The sequence below is a fragment of the Mobula birostris genome, chromosome 7, assembly GCF_030028105.1.
Source record: "Mobula birostris isolate sMobBir1 chromosome 7, sMobBir1.hap1, whole genome shotgun sequence".
NCBI classification, from domain to species: domain Eukaryota; kingdom Metazoa; phylum Chordata; class Chondrichthyes; order Myliobatiformes; family Myliobatidae; genus Mobula; species Mobula birostris.
In genome coordinates this window covers 39,632,449-39,644,087 of record NC_092376.1, presented here as the reverse complement: position 1 = coordinate 39,644,087, position 11,639 = coordinate 39,632,449, and positions in this window count along the sequence as shown.

Below are 11,639 nucleotides of genomic sequence, written 5' to 3'. Positions count from 1 at the left end.
AGTAGTAATCTTTCAACCTCAGCTTTCAAGAACCTACTTATCTGTTTTAAAACTGATCAAAGATTTTGCTTCCATAGCTCTTTCGGGAAGACTCAAAGCATTCTGGGGAAAAGATCACCCCCATATGGCTCATATGTGTGACCTATTATTTCAAAATAGTGCCCCCTAGTTTTAGTTTCTCATTCAGAACAAGAATCCTCTCCACATCCACCTTATTGCAAACCCCTTGGGATGCAATGAGAAGTCCTGCAAATTCTCATCATTGATATGCTTTTGTTCCAGTTTTTTGTTGCTAAAATACACAATTTATCATCTTCCAACAATATGCTTCATTAGTCAAATCTTTGTCTGCTCACTTAAGCCATCCACAGCCTTTTATCACCTCATTACCTTCTTTTAACTATTTACTCACATGACTCATCTTTGACTACGTCTACACTAGACCGGATAAATCCGTAACCGAAGCTTTTTCTCTTCGTTTTGACCCTCTGTCCAAATTGAAATGGCATTTTCCTCCCCTGAAAACAGAGCTTTTCTAAAACACTCTCCAGTGTTTAAATCTGAAAACGCCGGTTGGCTGTTGTAGTGTGTACAGGGTAACCGGTTACTTTTAAAACCGCTACCATGACGTGCCGGATCAAATGGTGGCGGCAGCGTGGCATTTCATTGTTTTCTTGAACGCAACCTCCAACACCACAACAATATCTGACAATAGACGTGTAACAGCCTCATGTAACATTGTATGGAAATACAAGATAACACTGATGCAGACATGTTTTATACATTTAACAAGGTGCTTTATTAATGTAATGCTTGTGCAAACATTCAATAGATGTAATTGTCACTTTTGCCCAGTAACTCGTTTTATTGCATATGTTAAATACAGCAAAATAATACACAAAGACATGGCAAAAGTAAAGGCAAAAAAAATGAGGTAACAGCAAATTTCACTTTTGCCCAGTAACAAGCCTTAATGTATTTAGTTGTAGCTGTCGTCCCTTTCATCGCTGAAGAGACTATGGCTGTAGGAAATGTTTCTGGACAAACGTGCACCAAGTCTCTCGTTTGGCAATTTCCTTTTAAGTTTTTCTAGTCTGTAACTGGACAAACGCGCACCAAGTATACCGTTTCCTCCTCGCTTGTTTTCTGTGTGTCCTGCACATGCCCAGTAGGAGGAGATTCGCCCAAATATCCGTTTTAATGTGGATGGAGGTATTTTCAAAAACGCCTGGTGTAGACGCCTATTGTTTTTACGTAAAACCGGCATTTTCAAAATTATCCGGTCTAGTGTGGACGTAGCCTAAGTTTCACCAGCAAACTTAGCAACTGTACCTTTGATGCAAAATCATTTATGGAAATTGTAAAGAGTTGAAGTCCCAGTAGTTCGCCACTAATTCTATCTAGCCACCCAGATAAGAGACATAAATGTTTGTTTATTGTTCGCCAGACAATCTTACATCCATACAAATGTCATCTCTCACAGCATAATACTAATTTTTCTGCAATAGCTTTTGGCGGAAAAATTTATGAAATGATTTCTGGATTCTGCTGGTCTCCTTTATCCACAGTATGTTATTTCCTCAAAGGATTCCAGTAAATTGATTGTCCTGTTTCCCTTATTTGTCTCTTGTTCTTGCGAAATACCATGCTATCCAATCCATAGTGTTGATATGTGTACAGAGGTGGCTGATTAGACCAATCTGGTGTAAGGATGCTATAGATAGACCCGTGACATTTAAAAAGAACAGGAAGATGGAGAATTTTTAAAAATACTAAAGATTGGTTTTATTTGTCATACTTACATCAAAACTTGCAGTGAAATGTGCCTTTTGTGTCAGATCAACTCAGGAAGGATTTTACTGGGTAACTCACAAGTGTTGCCCACTTCTGTCACCCACAAATCATGCACAGAACTCACCAAGCCTAAACCTACTTAAGACTCTTTATCCCATTGAGGTTGCTCTGCCATTTCATCATGGCTGATCCAACTTTCCTCTCAGTCCCAATCTCCTGCTTTTTCCCCATATCCCGTCATGCTCTCACCAATCAAGAATCTATCAACCTCTGCCTTAAATATACATAAAGACTGTGGCAAAGAGTTCCACAGATTAGCCACTAAAGAAATTCTTCTTCATCTCTGTTCCAAAAGGATGCTCCTCTATTCTGAGGCTGTGTCCTCTGGTCTTAGACTCTCCCACCATAAGAAACATCCTCTCCATATCCACTCTATCAATGCCTTTCACCATTCGATAGGTCTCAATTGAATTCTTTCTTCTGAATTCCAGTGAATACAGGCCCTGAGCCATCAAACACTCTTCATATGACAAGCCATTCAATCCTGGAATCATTTTGGTGAACCTCCTTTGAATCCTCTCCAGTTTCAGCAAATCCTTTCTAAGATAAACTGCTCACAATTCTCCAAGTGAGGCCTGACCAGTGCTTTATAAAGTCTCAAGTTGAGTTTATTGTCTTTTTACTGTCTTCATGTATGCAATGTATATAGAAATGAGACAATGCTTCTCTGAATCGTGGCCTAAAGCAAGTAGTTTGCATAATACATGATAACACGTGATAACTTAAGAAGGTAAGGATAAAATCTACAGATGAATCGCATATAAGTAACAAACTAAAGTGCATTAATATTAAATATTGTAAGATAGAGAACAAATTAACCTGTGGCATTTCGAGTATGATGCGGCAGAGAGTTCATAAGCCTAATGGCCTGGGGGAAGCAATTGTTTCCCATTCTGACTGTTCTAGTTTAACACATCATAGTCTCCTGCCTGATGGTAGAATGTCAAAGAGCATTCTGGGTGGATGGGTGGGATCCCAAATAATACTAATGGCCCTGTGTACACTGCGCTCCCGATAAATGTCCCCGATGGACGGTAGAGTGACCCCTGTGATCCTCTCAGCTGTTCTCACAGTACTTTGTAGGGACTCCTGGTCCGATGCTCGACTGCTCCCATACCAGATGGAGATTCAACTTGTCAGGACACTCTCAATGGTGCTTCTGCAAAATGCAGTTAAGATGGGGTGAGGGAGCCTTGTTTGCTTCAAACTTCTTAGGAACTGGAGGCACTGTTCTGCCTTCCTGTTCAGGGAGGAGATATTAAGGGAACAGGTGAGGTCATGCATGATGTGAACTCCCAGGTGCACTTAACTCTCTATTGAGGACCTACATATTCACAGAGGAGACGGTTTGTCTGAATCTTCCTGAAGTCCACAATGACTTCCTTTGTCTTCTCCAAGTTCAGGCTTAGGTTGTTCCTCTCACACCAATCGACCAACTGCTGCACTTCCTCTCTCTACTCCATCTCATCATCATTCTTGATAACGCCAACCATTGTAGATGACATGGTTTGAGTTGGATCTTGCGGGCTGAGCACGCAGCCTTGAGGAGTGCTAGTGCTCAGCGTGATGGGACTAGAGACGTTGCTGCCCACACAGACTGACTATGACCTCACTGTTAAGAAACACAGTATCCAATTGACTCAACATCCTTGTTTTAACATTCTAGTTGTCTTGAAATGAATAGTAACATCACATTTGCCTTCATCACCACAGACTCAACCTGTAAATTAACCCTTAGGGAATCCTACACAAGGACTGTCAAGTCCCTTTGCATCTCAGTTTTTTGCACTTTCTCTCCATTTAGAAAATTGTCAACCCTTGCATTTCTTCTACCAAAGTGCAGGACCAAACACTTCCTGTATTCCATCTGCCACTTCTTTGCTTATTCTCGCAATGTGTTTAAGTCTTTCTGTAGCCTCTCTACTTCCTCAAAACTACCTACCGCTCCACCTACCTTCATATCATCTGCAGACTTGGCCATAGAGCCAGCAATTCCATCATCCAAATCATTGACATATAATGTAAAAAGAATTGGTCCCAACACAGATCCCTGTGGAACACTACTAATCTTCGGCAGCCAACCAAAAAAGTCTCTCTTTATTCCCACTCTTTGACTCCTGACAATTACCCACTACTTTATCCATGCTGGAATCTTTCCTGTAATACCATGGGCTCGTAGTTTGTCAGGCAGCCTCACGTGTGGCACCTTGTCAAAGGCCTCCTGAAAATCCAAGAACATACCATTAAGTGATTCTCCTTTGTCTATCCTGCTTGTTATTTCTTCAAAGAATCCCAGCAGATTTGTCTGGCAAGATTTTGCCTTGAGAAAATCATGCTGACTAAGACCTATTTTATTATGTCCCCACAAGTACCCTGAGACCCAATTCTTAATAATGAACAACATCTTCCCAAACACTGAGGTCAGACTAACTAGCCTATAGTTACCTGCCTCTCTCCCTTCATGAAGAGTGGAGTGACATTTGCAATTTTCCTGTCTTCCAGAACCATTCCAGAATCTAGTGATTCTTAAAAGATCATTACTCATGCCTCCATAATCTCTTCAGCCACCTCTTTCAGAACTCTCGGTGTATACCATCTCATCCAGATGACTTATCTACAGTTGAAGTCAGAAGTTTGCATACACCTTAGCCAAATACATTTAAACTCAGTTTTTCACAATTCCTGACATTTAATCCTAGAAAACATTCCCTGTCTTAGGTCAGTTAGGATCACTACTTTATTTTAAGAATGTGAAATGTAAGAATAATAGTAGAGAGAATGATTTATTTCTGCTTTTACTTCTTTCATCACTTTCCCAGTGGTTCAGAAGTTTACATATACTTTGTTAGTATTTGGTAGCATTGCCTTGAAATTGTTTAACTTGGGTCAAATGTTTTGGGTGGCCTTCCAGAAGATTCTCACAGTAAGTTGCTGCAATTTTGTTCCATTCCTCCAGACAGAACTGGTGTAACTGAGTCAGGTTTGTCGGTCTCCTTGCTCGCACACGCTTTTTCAGTTCTGCCCACAAATTTTCTATCGGATTGAGGCCAGAAAATGATGTCAAGTCTGGTTCATCCATCCTTGGAAGCAATTTCCAAATGCGTGAAGGTACCACGTTCATCTGTACAAACAACAGTTATATATATATATATATAGGCATCCATTAGTCTCATGAGACCATGGAATTGCGCCTTGGAAGGTTTCCAGGACGCAGGCCTGGGCAAGGTTGTATGGAAGACCAGCAGCTGCCCATGCTGCAAGTCTCCCCTCTCCATGCCACTGATATTGTCCAATGGAAGGGCATTAGGACCCATACAGCTTGGCACCAGTGTTGTCGCAGAGCAATGTGTGGTTAAGTGCCTTGTTCAAGGACACAACACACTGCCTCAGCCGAGGCTCGAACTAGTGACCTTCAGATCACTAGACGAATGCCTTAACCTCTCGGCCACATGCCAAACAATAGTACGCAAGTATAAACACCATGGGACCACGCAACCGTCATACCGCTCAAGAAGGAGACGCATTCTGTCTCAGAGAGATCAATGTACTTTGGCGCGAAAAGTGCAAATCAATCCCAGAACGACAGTAAAGGACCTTGTGAAGATGCTGAAGGAAACAGGTAGACAAGTATCTATATCCACAGTAGAACGAGTCCTATATTGACATAACCTGAAAGGCTGCTTAGCAAGGGAGAAGCCACTGCTCCAAAACCACCATAAGTGAAGCATGGGGGTGGCAGCATCATGTTGTGGGGTGCTTTGCTGAAGGAGGGACTGGTGCACTTCACAAAATAGATGGCATCATGAGGAAGGAAAATTATTTGGATATATTGAATCAACATCTCAAGACATCAGCCAGGGAGTTAAAGCTTGGTTCCAAATGGGTCTTCCAAATGGACAATGACCCCAAGAATACCTCCAAAGTTGTGGGAAAATTGCTTAAGAACAACAAAGTTAAGGTATTGGAGTGGCATCACAAAGCCCTGACCCCAATCCGATAGAAAATTTGTGGGCAGAACTGAAAAAGCGTGTGCGAGCAAGGAGGCCTACAAACCTGACTCAGTTACACCAGTTCTGTCTGGAGGAATGGAACAAAATTCCAGCAACTTACTGTGAGAAGCTTCTGGAAGGCCACCCAAAACGTTTGACCCAAGTTAAACAATTTAAAGGCAATGCTACCAAATACTAACAAAGTGTATGTAAACTTCTGACCCACTGGGAAAGTGATGAAAGAAGTAAAAGCTGAAATAAATCATTCTCTCTGCTATTATTCTGACATTTCACATTCTTAAAATAAAGTAGTGATCCTAACTGACCTAAGACAGGGAATGTTTTCTAGGATTAAATGTCAGGAATTGTGAAAACTGAGTTTAAATGTATTTGGCTAAGGTATATGTAAACTCCTGACTTCAACTGTACATTCAGACCTTTCTATTTTCCAAGTATCTTCTCACTAGTAATGGTAACCACACACCTCATGATCCCTGACACCTGGAACTTCCACCAAACTGCCACCACAGTGAAGACTGATACAAAATAGTTATTTAATCTGTCCACCATTTCGTTGTCACCCATTGCTATCTCTCCAGTATTGTTTTCCAGCAGTCCAATATCCACTCTCGCTTCTCTTTTACATTTTACACATCTGAAGAAACTTTTGGTATTCTCTTTAATATTATTGGCTAGCCTAGTTTCATAGTCCTTCTTTACCATCTTTATGACTTTTTAAATTGCCTTCTGTTGGTTTTTAAAAGCTTACCAATCCTCTTACTTCCCACCAATTTTTGCTCTATTATATGTCCTCTCTTTGGCTTTTATGTTAGCTTTGACATATCTTGTTAGCCAAGGTTGTGTCATCTTGCCTTTAGAATACTTCTTCCTCATTGGGATGCATATATCCTGTGCCTTCTGTATTGCTTCCAGAAATTCCAGCCATTGCTGCTCTGCCATCATCCCTGCCAGTGTTCTTTTCCAATCATTTCTGGCCAACTCATCTCTCAAGCCTCTGTAATTCCCATTACTCCACTGTAATAATGATACATCTGACTTTAGCTTCTGCTTCTAAAATTGCAGGGCGAATTGGATCATATTATGATCACTTCCCCTTGTGGATATTTTACTTTAAGCTCACTGATCAATTCTGGTTCACTGCATAACACCCAATCCAGAATAGTGATCCATTAGTGGGCTCAACCATGAGCTGCTCTAAAAAGTCATCTTGTAGGCATTCTAGAATCTCTTCCTCTTGGAATCTAGCACTTACCTGATTTCCCCAATCTACCTGCATATTGAAATCCCCCATGACTATTGTAACATTATTACAATGTAACATTAAAACATTATTGTAACATTATTCCGGTTAGGAGTGGGAAGGGGAAGAGTCAGGTAATAGGGAGTACCCCGATGGCTGTACCCCTTAACAATAGGTACTCCTGTTTGAGTACTGTTGTGGGGGACAGCTTACCCGGGGGAAGCGACAGTGGCCGTGCCTCCGGCCCAGAGTCCGGCCCTGTAGCTCAGAAGGGTAGGGCAAGGAAGAGGAGGGCAGTTGTGATAGGGGACTCGATAGTAAGGGGGTCAGATAGGGGATTCTGTGGACGCAGTCCAGAGACCCGGATGGTAGTCTGCCGCCCTGGTGCCAGGGTCCGGGATATTTCTGATCGTGTCCAAGATATCCTGAAGTGGGAGGGTGAGGAGCCAGAGGTCGTGGTACATATAGGTACCAATGACATAGGTAGGAAAAGGGATGAGGTCCTGAAAGGAGAATATAGGGAGCTAGGAAGGGAGTTGAGAAAAAGGACTGCAAAGGTAGTAATCTCGGGATTACTGCCTGTGCCACGCGACAGTGAGAGTAGGAATGTGATGAGGTGGAGGATAAATGCGTGGCTGAGGGATTGGAGCAGGGGACAGGGATTCAAGTTTTTGGATCATTGGGACCTCTTTTGGCGCAGGCGTGACCTGTACAAAAAGGACAGGTTACACTTGAATCCTAGGGGGACCAATATCCTGGCAGGGAGATTAGCGAGGGCTACTGAGGTGACTTTAAACTAGAATGGTTGGGGGGTGGGAATGAAATTAAAGAGGCTAGGCGTGAGGAGGTTAGTTCACAACAGGGGGATGGGAACCAGTGCAGAGAGACAGGGGGGTGTAAAGTGAGGGTAGAAGCAAAAAGTACTAAGGAGAGGAGTAAAAGTGGCAGGCCGACAAATCCAGGGCAAGCATTAAAAAGGGCCACTTTCAACATAATTGTATAAGGGTTGTAAAAGAGCGCCTGAAGGCTTTGTGTGTCAATGCAAGGAGCATTCGTAATAAGGTGGATGAATTGAAAGTGCAGATTGTTATTAATGATTATGATATAGTTGGGATCACAGAGACATGGCTCCAGGGTGACCAAGGATGGGAGCTCAACGTTCAGGGATATTCAATATTCAGGAGGGATAGACATGAAGGGAGGGGAGGTGGGGTGGCGTTGCTGGTTAAAGAAGAGACTAACGCAATAGAAAGGAAGGACATAAGCCAGGAAGATGTGGAATCGATATGGGTAGAGCTGCGTAACACTAAGGGGCAGAAGACGCTGGTGGGAGTTGTGTACAGGCCACCTAACAGTAGTAGTGAGGTTGGAGATGGTATTAAACAGGAAATTAGAAACGTGTGCAATAAAGGAACAGCAGTTATAATGGGTGACTTCAATCTACATGTAGTTTGGGTGAACCAAATTGGTAAAGGTGCTGAGGAAGAGGATTTCTTGGAATGCATGCGGGATGGTTTTTAACTTTTTAAAAAAGGAGGGAGAGAGAAACCGGGGAATTATAGACCGGTTAGCCTAACGTCGGTGGTGGGGAAACTGCTGGAGTCAGTTATCAAAGATGTGATAACAGCACATTTGGAAAGTGGTGAAATCATCGGACAAAGTCAACATGGATTTGTGAAGGGAAAATCATGTCTGACGAATCTCATTGAATTTTTTAAGGATGTAACTAGTAGAGTGGATAGGGGAGAACCAGTGGATGTGGTATATTTGGATTTTCAAAAGGCTTTTGACAAGGTCCCACACAGGAGATTAGTGTGCAAACTTAAAGCACATGATATTGGGGGTAAGGTGTTGATGTGGATGGAGAATTGGTTAGCAGACAGGAAGCAAAGAGTGGGAATAAACGGGACCTTTTCAGAATGGCAGGCGGTGACTAGTGGGGTACCACAAGGCTCAGTGCTGGGACCCCAGTTGTTTACAATATATATTAATGACTTGGATGAGGGAATTAAATGCAGCATCTCCAAGTTTGCGGATGACACGAAGCTGGGTGGCAGTGTTAGCTGTGAGGAGGATGCTAGGAGGATGCTAAGAGGATGCAGAGTGACTTGGATAGGTTGGGTGAGTGGGCAAATTCATGGCAGATGCAATTTAATGTGGATAAATGTGAAGTTATCCAATTTGGTGGCAAAAATAGGAAAACAGATTATTATCTGAATGGTGGCCGATTAGGAAAAGGGGAGGTGCAACGAGACCTGGGTGTCATTATACATCAGTCATTGAAAGTGGGCATGCAGGTACAGCAGGCGATGAAAAAGGCGAATGGTATGCTGGCATTTATAGCGAGAGGATTTGAGTACAGGAGCAGGGAGGTACTACTGCAGTTGTACAAGGCCTTGGTGAGACCACACCTGGAGTATTGTGCGCAGTTTTGGTCCCCTAATCTGAGGAAAGACATCCTTGCCATAGAGGGAGTCCAAAGAAGGTTCACCAGATTGATTCCTGGGATGGCAGGACTTTCATATGAAGAAAGACTGGATGAACTGGGCTTGTACTCGTTGGAATTTAGAAGATTGAGGGGGGATCTGATTGAAACGTATAAAATCCTAAAGGGATTGGACAGGCTAGATGCAGGAAGATTGTTCCCGATGTTGGGGAAGTCCAGAACGAGGGGTCACAGTTTGAGGATAAAGGGGAAGCCTTTTAGGACCGAGATTAGGAAAAACTTCTTCACTCAGGGTGTGGTGAATCTGTGGAATTCTCTGCCACAGGAAGCAGTTGAGGCCAGTACATTGGCTATATTTAAGAGGGAGTTAGATATGGCCCTTGTGGCTACGGGGATCAGGGGGTATGGAGGGAAGGCTGGGGCAGGGTTCTGAGTTGGATGATCAGCCATGATCATAATAAATGGCAGTGCAGGCTCGAAGGGCCGAATGGCCTATTCCTGCACCTATTTTCTATGTTTCTATGTTTCTATGTTTATTCTGTTGGCATGCATTTTCTATTTCCTGTTGTTATTTGTAGACCACGACCTTCCTACTGTTTGGAGGTCTCTATACAATTCCCATCAAGGTCTTTTTACCCTTGCAGTTCTTTAGCTCTATCCACAATGATTCAACACCTTCTGACCCTCTGTTACTTCTTTCTAATGATTTGATTTCATTTTTTTACCAAAAGAGCAACACCGTCCCCTATGCCTTCCTGCCCGTCTTTTTGAGACAATGTTTATCTTTGGACATTAAGCTCCCAGTTATAATTTTCTTTCAGTCATTATTCAGTGATGCCTTCAACATCATACATGCCAATCTGTAACTGTGCTACAAATTCATCTATCTTATTCCATCTACTGTGTGCACTCAAATATAACACCTTCAGGTCTGTATTCACCCTTTTCGACTTTGTCCGCCTTTTATGTTGCAACTCATCCTGTTGACTGCAGTTTTGCCCCATCAATGTCCTCTCCTCGTTACACATTGCTTCTGTTTGTAAACAAGCTACCTCATCTTCCACACTATTACTCCGGTTCCCAATCCCCTGCCAAATAGGTTAAACACACCTGAAGAATTCTAGCCAACCTGCCTGCAAGGATATTGGACCCCTTCTGGTTCAGGTGTAACCCATCCTTTTTGTACAGGTCATTCCTTCCCCAGAAGAGATCCCAATGATCCATAAATCTGAACCCCTGCTCCCTGCACCTGTCCCTCAGTCGTGCATTCAAATCATCTGATTCCTACCCTCACTGGCACGTGGCACAGGCAGCAAGTCAGAGATTACTACTCTGGAAATCCTATTTCTCAGCCTTCTACCTAGCTCCCAAAAATCTCTCTTCAGGACCTCCTCACCTTATCCACTTATATCATTGGTGCCAAATGCACCAAGACCTCTTGCTGCTCACCCTTGAGAATGCCATGGACCTGATTTGAGATATCCCTGATTCTGGCACCAGGGAGGTAACATACCATCCAGATGTCTCTTTCATGCCCACGGAACCTTGTATCTGTTCCTCTGACTACGGAATCTCCTATCAACACTGCAGTTCTATTCACCTCTCTGCTGAGAAGTGGCAGATGGAGTTCAACCCAGATAAGAGTGACGTGGTTCATTTTGATAGGTCAAACTTGAAGACAGGATATAGTATTAATGGTAAGACTTGGCAATGTGGAGGATCAGTGAGATCTTGGGGTCTGTGTCGATAGGACACTCAAAGCTGTGGCACAGGTTGACAGTGTTGTTAAGAAGGCATCTGGTGAGTTAGCATTCAGCAACCATGGGATTGAGTTCAAGAGCCGTATAAGACCTTGGTCAAACCCCACTTAGAGTACTGTGTTCGGTTCTGGTCACCTCACTACAGGAAGGATGTAGATACTATAGAGAGAGAGTGCAGAGGAGATTTACAAGGATGTTGCCTGCATTGGCGAGCGTGCCTTATGAGAATAGATTGAGTGAAATTGGCCTTTCCTTCTTGGAACGATGAAGGATGAGAGGTGACCTATTAGAGGTGTTTAAGATAATGAGAGGCATTGATTGCGTCAATA